We start from the raw sequence: 11,526 nt of genomic DNA, 5'->3' as shown, positions 1-11,526 counted from the left end.
ACACACACGGGTGCTGCAAAAGGCCCGTTATCATTTCGCAACCAGGAAAAAACTCCTACTCAAAGCGGAATCGGAAAACAGTACAGCCTGCGCTCACGCTGTAGTCAACGTTACGTAAATTCAGTCGTAAGCAGAAGGGAAAGATCACGTGAGTACGGGTGCCTTTTTGATTTATCAAGCAGAGCTAGCTAGGTTCAAAACAATTTGGTAAAAATTCAGATAAAATGTCTGACCACGAAGCTGATGATCCGGCCTTAGCAGGTTTTATTACACTTCAAAAGGAGCGCCTTTAAAGTCTAACACGTCTGCAGCAGAACTATAAGAAGGATTCCCCGTCTCGAAAAACTGAAAGCTATTATATGAAGCGCCTGCAGCAAATCGAGAGTTTAAACGCAGCCTTTCAGACCACCCATCAAGTAATCATCTGCACCGAGGGATAGGCCAAATCGGACTATTACGCCAAGAAGATCGCCGTCAGTTTTGAGGATCTGTACATGGAAACTTATTGCCTTGTAGCTGAAGGCCAACGAATAAAGTTCCCAGTGACGCCGTCCTCAGCCTCGACACCAACCGCTGTGTCGACGGTTGCCGACGCACGTGTCCACATGCCACAAGTGCCAGTGCCCAAGTTTAGCGGAAACTGCGTGGACTGGCCAGGATATTATGACGCCCTCACTCGGTTAATTCATCAAAATGAGCGGAAGGACAATATTCAACGGTTTCATTTACTCAAGGAATCTCTGCCAGCTGGTCGAGATGGCGATATTCGTCAAATTCCTTTGACGGCCGCTAACTACACGGTGGCATGGGACACACTAATTCAGCGCTATAACAATCCCCGCGTGGTCTTCTTCAATCACATGAACGTGTTGTACCAGTTGCCAAGCCTAAGCAAGGAGAAGCCCGATGATATTCGATCTATGATCAGTGCAGTCAACGTCTGCGCAGCCGCCTGTAACCCCGTGAGTCGTGAGTAGGTCAAACCTATGCCTCAACTGCCTGAGCAAATCGCACATGCTTGTAAAGAATTGCTACCACTGTGGACAACGCCACCATTCTCTACTTCATGGCAGCGGCGCCAAGCATCACTCAAGCATCCCAACCTTACTCGCCGACCATATCATCCAGTCAACCACATATCGCTGCGATTATGAACACCGACACCTCACCAATTAGCCCCCTTCTAATCCAAACCTCCAATGTATTTCTTCCACAGCCTGTCTGCCACACTCAGAGCGGCGCTCAAACATCAATAACTGCCCTCATCGATCAGGGGTCGGAAGCTACAATAATCTCAGAGCATACCGTCCAAGCTCTCGCACTTCCACGATGCAAAATCCGCGCTTCGATCGCCGGCGTCGGCAAAACTACTGGTCAACAGTGCAACTTTACGGCAAGATGCTGCATCCGAAAGTCGCTAGACCCAACGTTCGACTCTGCGTACGTTGTGAGCTCCCTGACCTCACCTCTACCAAACCAATTGTTTTCGCCTCAAAATTGGAAACACATCAACGGACTCCAGCTCTCGGTTCCTCTATACTATCGCTCGAAACGCATATATCTCATCATCAGAGCCGACCTCATGGCGAGTTTTATCCTTCCGGGAACCCGAATCGGAAATCCATACGAACCTATTGCACAAAATTCTCACCTAGGTTGGATGATACTCGGCAAGTTCCAGGATTCAATCCACACATTTAATATTCGCTGTCAATTTCTGCGAAATAGAATAAATCCCCAGCCGATCACTTCACTCTGACGAAGAGCGGTGTTGTGAGTCCTTCTTTAAGGAAACGCACACACGTCAACCAAACGGTAGTTTTATGGCAAGACTACCTTTCAAATGGCATTTCGATCCCACAATGGCCCTAGGAAAATCGCATCAAGTCGCTTTAAGCAGCGGCGTTATCAGTCAGTACCTCCACAAAAACCGGTCGGGTTGAATCCTGCGTTCTTCCTCAACACGCTGTCTATAAAGAAGACAGTCTCACCACCAAACAGCGCATTGTATTCGACGCATAGGCAAAGACCTCAAACGGTCGACTCTATAAACAATGTATTGTCCGTAGGACCCACTCTACAAAACAAGGAAGAACGCTATAGTCGAGTACCTCGACTATTTTTTTTAACCAATCGATAGGTATTGACGAGATCAATACATTTCAGTTAAAATTTTTTTATCTATGAAAATTGTGGGCGTCACAGGTTTTCGCGGTTTGTGGGCGTTAAAGTGGGCGTGGCAAACTTTTTTTTGGGTCAATCGATAGGTATTGATGAGAACAATACATTTGAGTTAAAATTTTTATTCTAGCATCAAAATTGTAGGAGCCACAGTTTTGGGCGGTTTGTGGGCGTTAGAGTGGGCGTGGCAAACTTTTTTTTGAGTCAATCGATAGGTATGGATGAGAACAATACATTTCAGTTAAAATTTTTATTCTAGCATCAAAACTGTAGGAGCCACAGTTTTGGGCGGTTTGTGGGCGTTAGAGTGGGCGTGGCACTGTGCTGAAACAAACTTGCGCTGCGTAAGAAGCTCAGGAATCTGCACGCCAAATCTCAATAGCCTAGCTCCCATAGTTTCCGAGATCTCAGCGTTCATCCGGACGGACAGACAGACGGACAGACGGACAGACGGACAGACGGACAGACGGACATGGCTAGATCGACTCGGCTAGTGATCCTGATCAAGAATATATATACTTTATGGGGTCGGAAACGCTTCCTTCTGCCTGTTACATACTTTCCGACGAATCTAGTATACCCTTTTACTCTACGAGTAACGGGTATAATTATCTCCCTGCAGGGTTGCTGAATTGGAGACAGTACCGACATGTTTTCTCCGCTGACGTCCAGCGCATGTACAGTTGCATCGACGTACATCCGGACGACACGCAGTACCAGCGGATTTTATGGCGGGCGGCGGTTGGAAACATCAAGGAATATTGTCTATCAACTGTAACTTTCGGTACCGCTTCTGCACCATTCACCGCCATCAGAATCGTTCGTCAACTTGCAGAAGATGAACCCAAAAAGTATCCGATGGCGGAAGAGGTCTCAAAGCACGAAATCTACGTCGACGATATTCTTTTTGGTGATCACACTATCTCAGCAGCACAAAACAAGAGCTTACAAATCCAGAACGCTCTAAAATACGCAAATATTATTATTTTTTTTTTAAATGCTTTGCTGTTTATTTATTGAATCTTCTCCCTTTGGATACTAACAATAAGTGTATCAAATCTTAGACTAATTAATCTAACTCACAGTCATATGACTGATGTTGTGCTAAAGGGGCCCGAAAGTTATAGCTGGCTTGGCAGGTCGTTGCGTTGTAGACGGGATCAAGCCTCTTGCGAGGCGATTGGGGTTTCTCTATTTCATCTTTTACGGTAAGAATGCTTAGGTCCCTGTGGATGTTTTGGTCGCGAATATACCATGGTGCCACAGTGATAGCTCGCAGGATTTTCGATTGAACGCGCTGTATAATGTCTATGTTGCTTCTGCTGGCGTTCCCCCATAGCTGGGAGCCATATGTCCAGATGGGCTTGAGAGTGGAGTTGTAGAGCAAAACCTTGTAGTCCAGACGCAGGGGCGAACGAGCGTTAAGAATCCAGTGGAAGCTGCTGGACCTTAGTTTTAGATGTACTTTCTTGCGTTCGATGTGTCTTCTCCAGGTTAGTCGTCTGTCAAGGTGGACGCCGAGATACGTTACATCGTTGACTTGGGGAATCTGCGTATTATTCAATAATAGTGGATGCCTGTTGAAAGTAAACGTTATGTGTTTACACTTTTGTTCATTTATTTTAATCCGCCAATCAGATAGCCACCTCTCTACTACGAGGAGGTGGTTTGCTAGCTGTGTTGTGGCTCGGCCTGGGCACCTCGAGCGACTTAAAATTGCGGTGTCGTCAGCGAACGTAGATGTTGTTAGCTGCTCGTTTGTGGGAATATCCGCTGTGTATAAGAGGAACAGAGTAGGCCCTAGCGCGCTTCCTTGCGGGACTCCAGCTTTGATAATGTAGTCATCGGATGTTGTTGTATTGCACCTTACTGCGAAGGTCCTGTTGTATAGATACGACTCAAGAAGCTTGTGAGTGTAATCAGGTAAGTGTGTTTTGATTTTGTGCATGAGGCCATCTAGCCATACTCGATCGAAGGCTTGAGATACATCGAGGAATATTGCGCTGCAGTATTCCCGATGCTCAAAGGCTGTGCGTATTTCTGATGTTGTTCTGTTAACTTGTTCGATTGTTCCATGGTTTTGACGAAATCCAAATTCATGAGCAGGGATAACATTGTGTGCTCCTAGATATGGTATTATGCGAGTTAGAAGGCATTTTTCGAACAGCTTAGACAGACACGATAATAAACTAATTGGTATGTAGGATGACGGAATTGTGTGGTCTTTTCCGGGCTTCGGTATCATAATGATAATAGATATTTTCCATTTTTTCGAATAGTAGCCGAGAGATATAATCTCATTGAAGGGCTGCCTCCACGAATACTTCTTCAAGAGCATCGGTAGAGCAGTCGATGTCCGCTTCGATGTTGAAGTGAGGGGTTAATTTGATGTGTGAGCTTACATACTTTTTATACCCGTTACTCGTAGAGTAAAAGGTAGAAGGAAGCGTTTCCGACCCTATAAAGTATATACTCGTATGTCCTTGATCAGGATAACTAGCGGAGTCGATCCAGATATGTCCGTCCGTATGAACGATGCGATCTAAAATCGTGAAAGCTAAGACTTAGCTTGTAGATTCTTGCACATCGGCTTTTAGACGCATCTTGGTTCCCGTCAGTAACTCAAAAGACGTTGATTTCGTGCTCCTGCAAAATGTTTAGTTGATGACCTTTGTACGCTGCTGACAAACTTAAACCATTGTCGTGGATCATCTATTAAGAGTTTTGAAAGAACAGCAATTATCGCTGTATTAAGCCTCTCGACCTGACCGTTGGCCCGTGGAAGGCCCGTTGTGATAAGATGATGCTTGATACCTTCGCTGTTGCAGTACAGTTGAAAGTCTTCTGACGTGAACCCAGATCCTCTATCAGAAATGATGTGACTAGGATTGCCGAATATTTTGCTTTGATCATTAAGTCTCGATACAGCATCTTTGGTAGAGGTCGTCTTGGTCGGATAGAGCCAACAAAATTAGGTGAAACTATCGCTTACTGCTAGTATGTGCTTATACTGTTTGTGAGTAGATTCCAAAGGGCCAAGAAAATCGATGTGATACGTCTGCAGCGGCTTTTCGTCTTTGCTGAGTGGATGAAGTTCGCCCTCTTGCTTTCCTTGCTTACGGTTGCTGACAATACAAGGTATGCAGCAGCTTATACACTTCAGAATTTTCTCCTCCAGCTTTGGTATGTAGAATTCTTTTCCAATAATCTCTTTACATTTCTTGACGGAGAATTGACCATGCTCATGTGCTTTATGTATAAGCCCCTATTTCAAAAAGTAATTGTTATGGGTTGCCTTATCTGCCAGAATGTCTATGATAGCTTTTAGTTGGTCGTCTTGAGCCTGAATGTTTTTGATTCCACTATGCAATGAAGCCTCTGTAATCATCATCAGCATCGGTCGTTTTTTTGCTCATGTAATATACCGGATGCCACTGCTTATCGTCTGGATTCTTTTGTAACAAAACTGCGCCGAAACCGTCGATTGAAGCGTCCGTATGTAGCTCAGTATCGTGTTGCTGATGGAAAATGTTTAGGACTGGCTTTTGCGTGATTGGTTACCAAATTGAATTTTCGCATCTTGTTTGGACATATCAGATAGGGGTTTGGCTATCTGCGAGAAATTGGCGATGAACTTGCAAAAATAACCCACCAAGCCAAGGAAACTCTGTAGCTGCTTTAGGTTAGTCGGAACTGTAAACGATGTCACAGCATGTGTTTTGGATGGAGACGGACTTATTTTCTGATTTTCAATTATGTGGTCCAAGTACTCGATTTTTGTTTTTAGAAAATGACACTTTTTGAAGTTAATTACCAGTCCATTTTCTGAGCATCTTTTCAGAACTTCGATGATGTTTTCTACAGCCTCTTTTTCGGGTTTCGCTGGTATTATAATGTCGTCGACGTATGGTATGGCTACACCTTTACAAGTCAGGTCTCTGAAGATAGCATTTACATGTCGCTGAAATACGCTTGGCGAATTGGAAAGCCCGAAAGGAACCCAAGAAACTGGAATTGTCCATTGTGTGTGACGAAAGACGTATACTTTCGGCTCCCTTCTTCTATACCGACGTGGAAGAATTCGTTTTTTAAATCTATCGAGCTATAATATATATTTGATCCTCGATCAAAGGAAGTGGAAAATGGTCTCTGATAATGACTTTATTGATTCGCCTGCAATCGGTGCATAAGCGATGAGATCCGTCACGTTTCTTAACAAGTACGACTGGGCTGCTGTATTCTGACTCTTAGGTTTCAATTACACCGTCTTTCAGCCACTGGTCGGTTTGTTTATCTATGATGAATCGCTCAGAATACGAAAATCTGCGAGGTCGTGAATGTATCGGCTTATCGTCATTAAGAGTCAAACGCATTTGAATGTTTGTGGATTTTGTGCTTACCGCTTGATAGTTTTGGTCAACATTGTGTACTACCTCTTTAGCTTTCGCGCTTGCTGCTGGTTCGATGTCCGTTACTATTTGGTTGCAGTCTTCAGTATCAACTTTATAAATAGAACTGATATCTGCCTCGGCACTGGTAGGTTTGGTTACTTTCACGCCCTCACTGGATATTGTCAATTGAGCTTGTTTGCAAAATTCTTCACCAAGAAACCTCTTCTTGTCCAGGAATTGCGACTCCACCACCAGAAACTTTGTTACGAAATGTGCACCATCAATTGTTATTTTATGTTCAAAGAAGCCCGACGGTTTGATCTTGTTTTGGTCTGATTTTCCAAACCCGATGAGATAGATATTACACTCACTTAGCTTTAGCTTGTTTAGATTTTTAAACGTGGTATCGGTAACCAAATTGTACTTGCTTCCGGTGTCGATTAGATCGGTGAATGTAATGTTATTAGCCTCCACTGTTATGCACATAAACGTGTGAGCAGATGACACCTTACACATGTTGGTTGCTTCCACTTTTTCACATAAACCCTTTTCTGGGCATTCTTTTGCGATGTGCCCGAAATTGTTACACTGAAAACACTTTCTTCCTTTCGTTTTGTTTTCGCAATTCGCGGATGTGTGTCCTTTTGCGCCGCAATTGTAACATTTCAGGTCCCTGCTAGCATTTCTGTTAGGCACTGCTTGCATTTTGTAATCACTTTTTGCCTCCGTATGGTTCGCCTTTGAATACAGGACTTGGTTTTTCACTTTTTGATTTTCCGCGGATTACATCGTAGCATTTTAGTTTGTCCTTAAGCTCGATCAGACCTTTTGTGTTATAGAGCACAAGTTTATTAGCACAGGTATCGACAATTCCATCGATTACGTATTGGATTAAGGAACTGCTTTCTATATTCCCTCTAGAAGCTAGTTCTTTCATTTGTAAAAAATACTCCTGCAGACTTTCACATTTTCTCATTTTTCTGTCAGCCAATAATTTGTTTATTTGAGCACTGTTTGTCGCGGTTTTAAACTCGGCTAATAAGGCCTGCTTAAGTTTCACCCAACTCGTTAATTCGCGCTCACTATTCGCTAACATTTTTGCAAGGCCTTGCAGCGATCGCTTGGCAAAAATGAATTTTTGTAATTCGTTCTAAAACATTATAGTAGCCATGTCCTCAAATTCCTTGGCCCTCACTTCGACCTACAAATTGTCTTCGCCACTGAACGCTCGGACTGAGTCTTCTAAGTCACGAAAGTTCAGAGCTAACCTTGGTTTTTCTGACAAACTGCTTTCCGTTTCGCGGTCGTTCTTGGCACCGCTGCTGCTTGGAATGCTTATGGCGTCATCTTCTGCTTTATTCCCTTTTTTGAAATAAAGTCTGTTTGATTCGTTATATTTGTAGCCTTGAAACTCGCGCAATCTTTTTCTATTGTTTCTATCCCCCTTTTCTTCAAAAACGAACTTGTGCAAAAGGAGAATATTTTGCTTCTTTTCGTCCCGAAGCATTGCGCTAATACCCTCAAAATCTTTCAATATCGGCATCTTACACTCTCACGTACACTCCCGGATATCCGAAATTAAATATAAATATATGTATTTGCACGTGATTGTATGCTGCGTTTTTTTTATTATCCGGATCGACAAAATTTCTGAATTTTAAGTTTTGCGGAGTGAACGGTTTTGCTGATAATTTTTCCGCTCTTTGTATCACTTTCTTTCTCACACTATTCGGTTTTATTGGTTGAGCCTCCAAATTATGAGGGACTGGGTTGTTATTATACTTTCCAAATTAGTTGAACGCGATCCCACTTGTTTTATTATATGTATTATATTTATTATAGTTTAATTTAAATGAGTTTTTGTATTATAAATTGTTTTGATTAAACTGATTAGTCTGCGTCTTTTTATGTTCGTCTTCTCTTTTCACCAAATGCGTCGTATTTGACGTCTTCTCCGTTCGTCTCGCGAATTCTTTCTGCTTGTTTCGTCTTTTAGTTTGGCAGGCTTGCCACGTCGTTTTGTTCTCCATTTCTTCTTTACCACCAGCTGCACTAGGTTGGCAGACCAATCCCACATTTTTGATCAGAATCACTAGCCGAGTCGGATCACCACGCCCACTCTAACGCCCATATCGCTTAAACCTTGCTTTGCTGCTTGAATATCTCCATTTCCCTTTGGTTCCTTTAGCTGAGTATCGGGTATCTGATAGTCGAGGTACTCGACTATAGCGTTCTTCCTTGTTATATTTTAACCAGTTGGTTCTGTGCGACGTCAGCCTGAGGGGGTGATCTGTGGTTTTTGTGCTTTGAAGAAGAGTTATTAGCACTGTCGAATGGTCTGACGACAGGTCCGAAAGCGCTTTGTCGCTTATTATATTGCGGGGAATGTTTTTTGTCACCGCAAAGTCTATTAGGTCTGGAACTTTCCTGGGGTCTGTTGGCCAGTATGTGGGGCTGCTAGGGGAAACATAGTCTAATTTGTTGTTCGGTTTTATGATTGCATTGTATAATTGTCTTCCTTTGGGAGTCACAAGGCGTGATCCCCAGTGCGTGTGTTTAGCATTATAGTCCCCTGCAGCTGTAAAGCGGTCTTCAAGCAAGTTGTAGAAGTCCATGAGTTGTCCTTCAAAAGTTGTAAAGCGAGGCGGGCAGTAGACAGCGGCTATAATGAGGTTTCCGTTGCCTGACTGCACTTTGATAGACGTGGCTTGCAAGTAATTAGTTGAAAACCTTTGGTGAATGTGGTGCTTGATGCGTTCCCTGATTAGGATGCCAATTCCGCCGTGGGCTTTACCATCTGGATGGTCTGTGCGGTAGAAAGTGTAGCCTCTTATTTGGAAGTTGTATTTGTTTGTGAGGTGCGTCGTTACCAGTAGCATAATGTCGATATGATTTTCATTCAGGAACTGTGTTACTTCAAGGTTGTACCGTGAAACAGCATTGGCGTTCCACATTGTTATTCGTAAATTTGCCATCTGATTATTTGGACTGCTTAGCTGCAAGTAGCTGTAACCCCATGTTCTGGTTTTGAACCAGTGTTTGCATGGTCGTTTTCATGAATGACATGAGTTCCATCATACTTTGTTGCATGGTGACCATCATAGTTTCCTGAGTGCTTTTCGACTGTTTCTGCTGAGCGTTTCCTAGATTAGACTGGAGTGGGTTTTCCGTCCCCGATCGAAGGGCATCGGCGTATGAGAATCCTTTCTGGGTATTTAGTTGACCAAAGGAGGATCTTGCAGCCGTGCCGAAAAATACTTCCGGCGTCGTCCGCGAGTAAGTGTACGCATTTTGGGTATTCTGATGACGCGTTGCTATCACTTTTCGCATGCGGTCCTTCATCTCCTTGTAGACCGGACAGCCCCTGTAGTTTGACGTGTGGTTACCTTGGCAGTTAACGCATTTTTTTTTTTTGGGGTCTTCTTTGTTGGCAGGGCAGTTAGCCGAATTGTGGAAGTCTTCACAAGCTACACAGACTGTTCGAAGCGAACAGTATGCCCTGGTGTGTCCATACTCCTGACAATTTGTGCATTGCACTGGGCCGTTCCTTTTATGTGGCTCTTCCACGTTAGTTCTTCGGTGCAATAAGTATTGCAGGTTATAAATGGGGTGCACTTCATTTTTCTTCAAGACTCTGCTGTCTGGCTCCAGCTCGACCCTGAAGAGTGGTTGCGGCTCTTTTTTCCTGTTTATAATGTTACTGACGTTTGGTCTGAAGCTTGGTTTCATGGATATCCACTTTTGTGACCGGAACAACATGAAAGTTTCCGTCTCCGGTCAGCGTAACAATTTTGTTGACCAGGGCGTTCGAGAATTTCTCCCTAATGTAAATTGGTTGGGGCTTAGGTTTCGGTTGGGCCTCCTGAGCCCGTCCTGATTCATTTTCTGTTAGAAGCGCAAATCGATTGCTGTCGGACCTCCCGGGTAATATATCTTCTACTTGGACACGGTTTATTTTTGACTTGTTACCTACCGCGGTGTTCTGCGGGCTAAGCTTACGCTTGATATGGATGTACCGATCTAGTCCGGTCTGTATGGCCGGACCCGCTTGCTGAATTTTGTTTTGGTTTTGATTTGTTGTCGTGGTTTTGGTTTTCGTTGTATTTAGAGCTGCGGTTGCAGTCGATTCTGAAATAATAGTCGTAGCTGTGGTTGTCGTTGGTTTTTTTACCGTAGCTGTAGTTGTTGCTGACAAATTTAGTGCGGATGCAGAAGTTTTACCGTTGCATGTTGTTGGTGCGCCAGGGGTCGAAACTGATGGTGGGGGGGTTTTGCATTTTTGACTCCACGCCGTCGGAGTAGGGGTAGCCGTAAGTAAGCCTGATCGTGCTAGGGTCGTTTTTTTTTGCACTTCGCTATCACGCGTTGAGACATACGAAAAGTAACCGTCTCTTCTGCTCGCGGAGCTGAGTCGCTCTTTACTCTGTTCGTAGCTCATTGAGCTTTTATTAGCGTAGCACTTATTTATTATTATAAGATGAAAAAATGTATGTGCTAGTTAAAGTCATTACACCGATTTTGTGTTGAAACCTAAATTTCTTTGGGTTTTAGCGTCTTTCCGCTTATTTGAAATTAACCAGTTTAGTTTTTGTGTTTTGTTTGAAGTTAATTTATCAACTTTCTTGCACTTTTCGCGGAGCTCGCACAAGACACGTCCACTCTCTTCAGCGGTCGCCCTTAATTTTTTCCGCAAATATGGAATTGAGAAAATGGTCTAGCAACGACATAGCGCTCCTAGACAGCATTCCTTCATCAAACCGATGCAATCATTGCATTGGTTACCTAACCAAGACTGTTTCACCTACAAATTGCAAGCGAGCATTCAAACGGGTTAAACCAAAAGTGAAATTCTTTCAAGCAGAGTTATCGACCCCTTAGGATTAATCGCTCATATTCTCATTTCAGCAAAATTAATTCTAAAGGAAGTCACAATGGCACACCTAAATTCCGAGAA

This window comes from Drosophila suzukii, chromosome Y (genome assembly GCF_043229965.1).
Source record: "Drosophila suzukii chromosome Y, CBGP_Dsuzu_IsoJpt1.0, whole genome shotgun sequence".
In the NCBI taxonomy this organism is placed as follows: Eukaryota; Metazoa; Arthropoda; class Insecta; order Diptera; family Drosophilidae; genus Drosophila; species Drosophila suzukii.
This window is presented reverse-complemented; position numbering follows the sequence as displayed.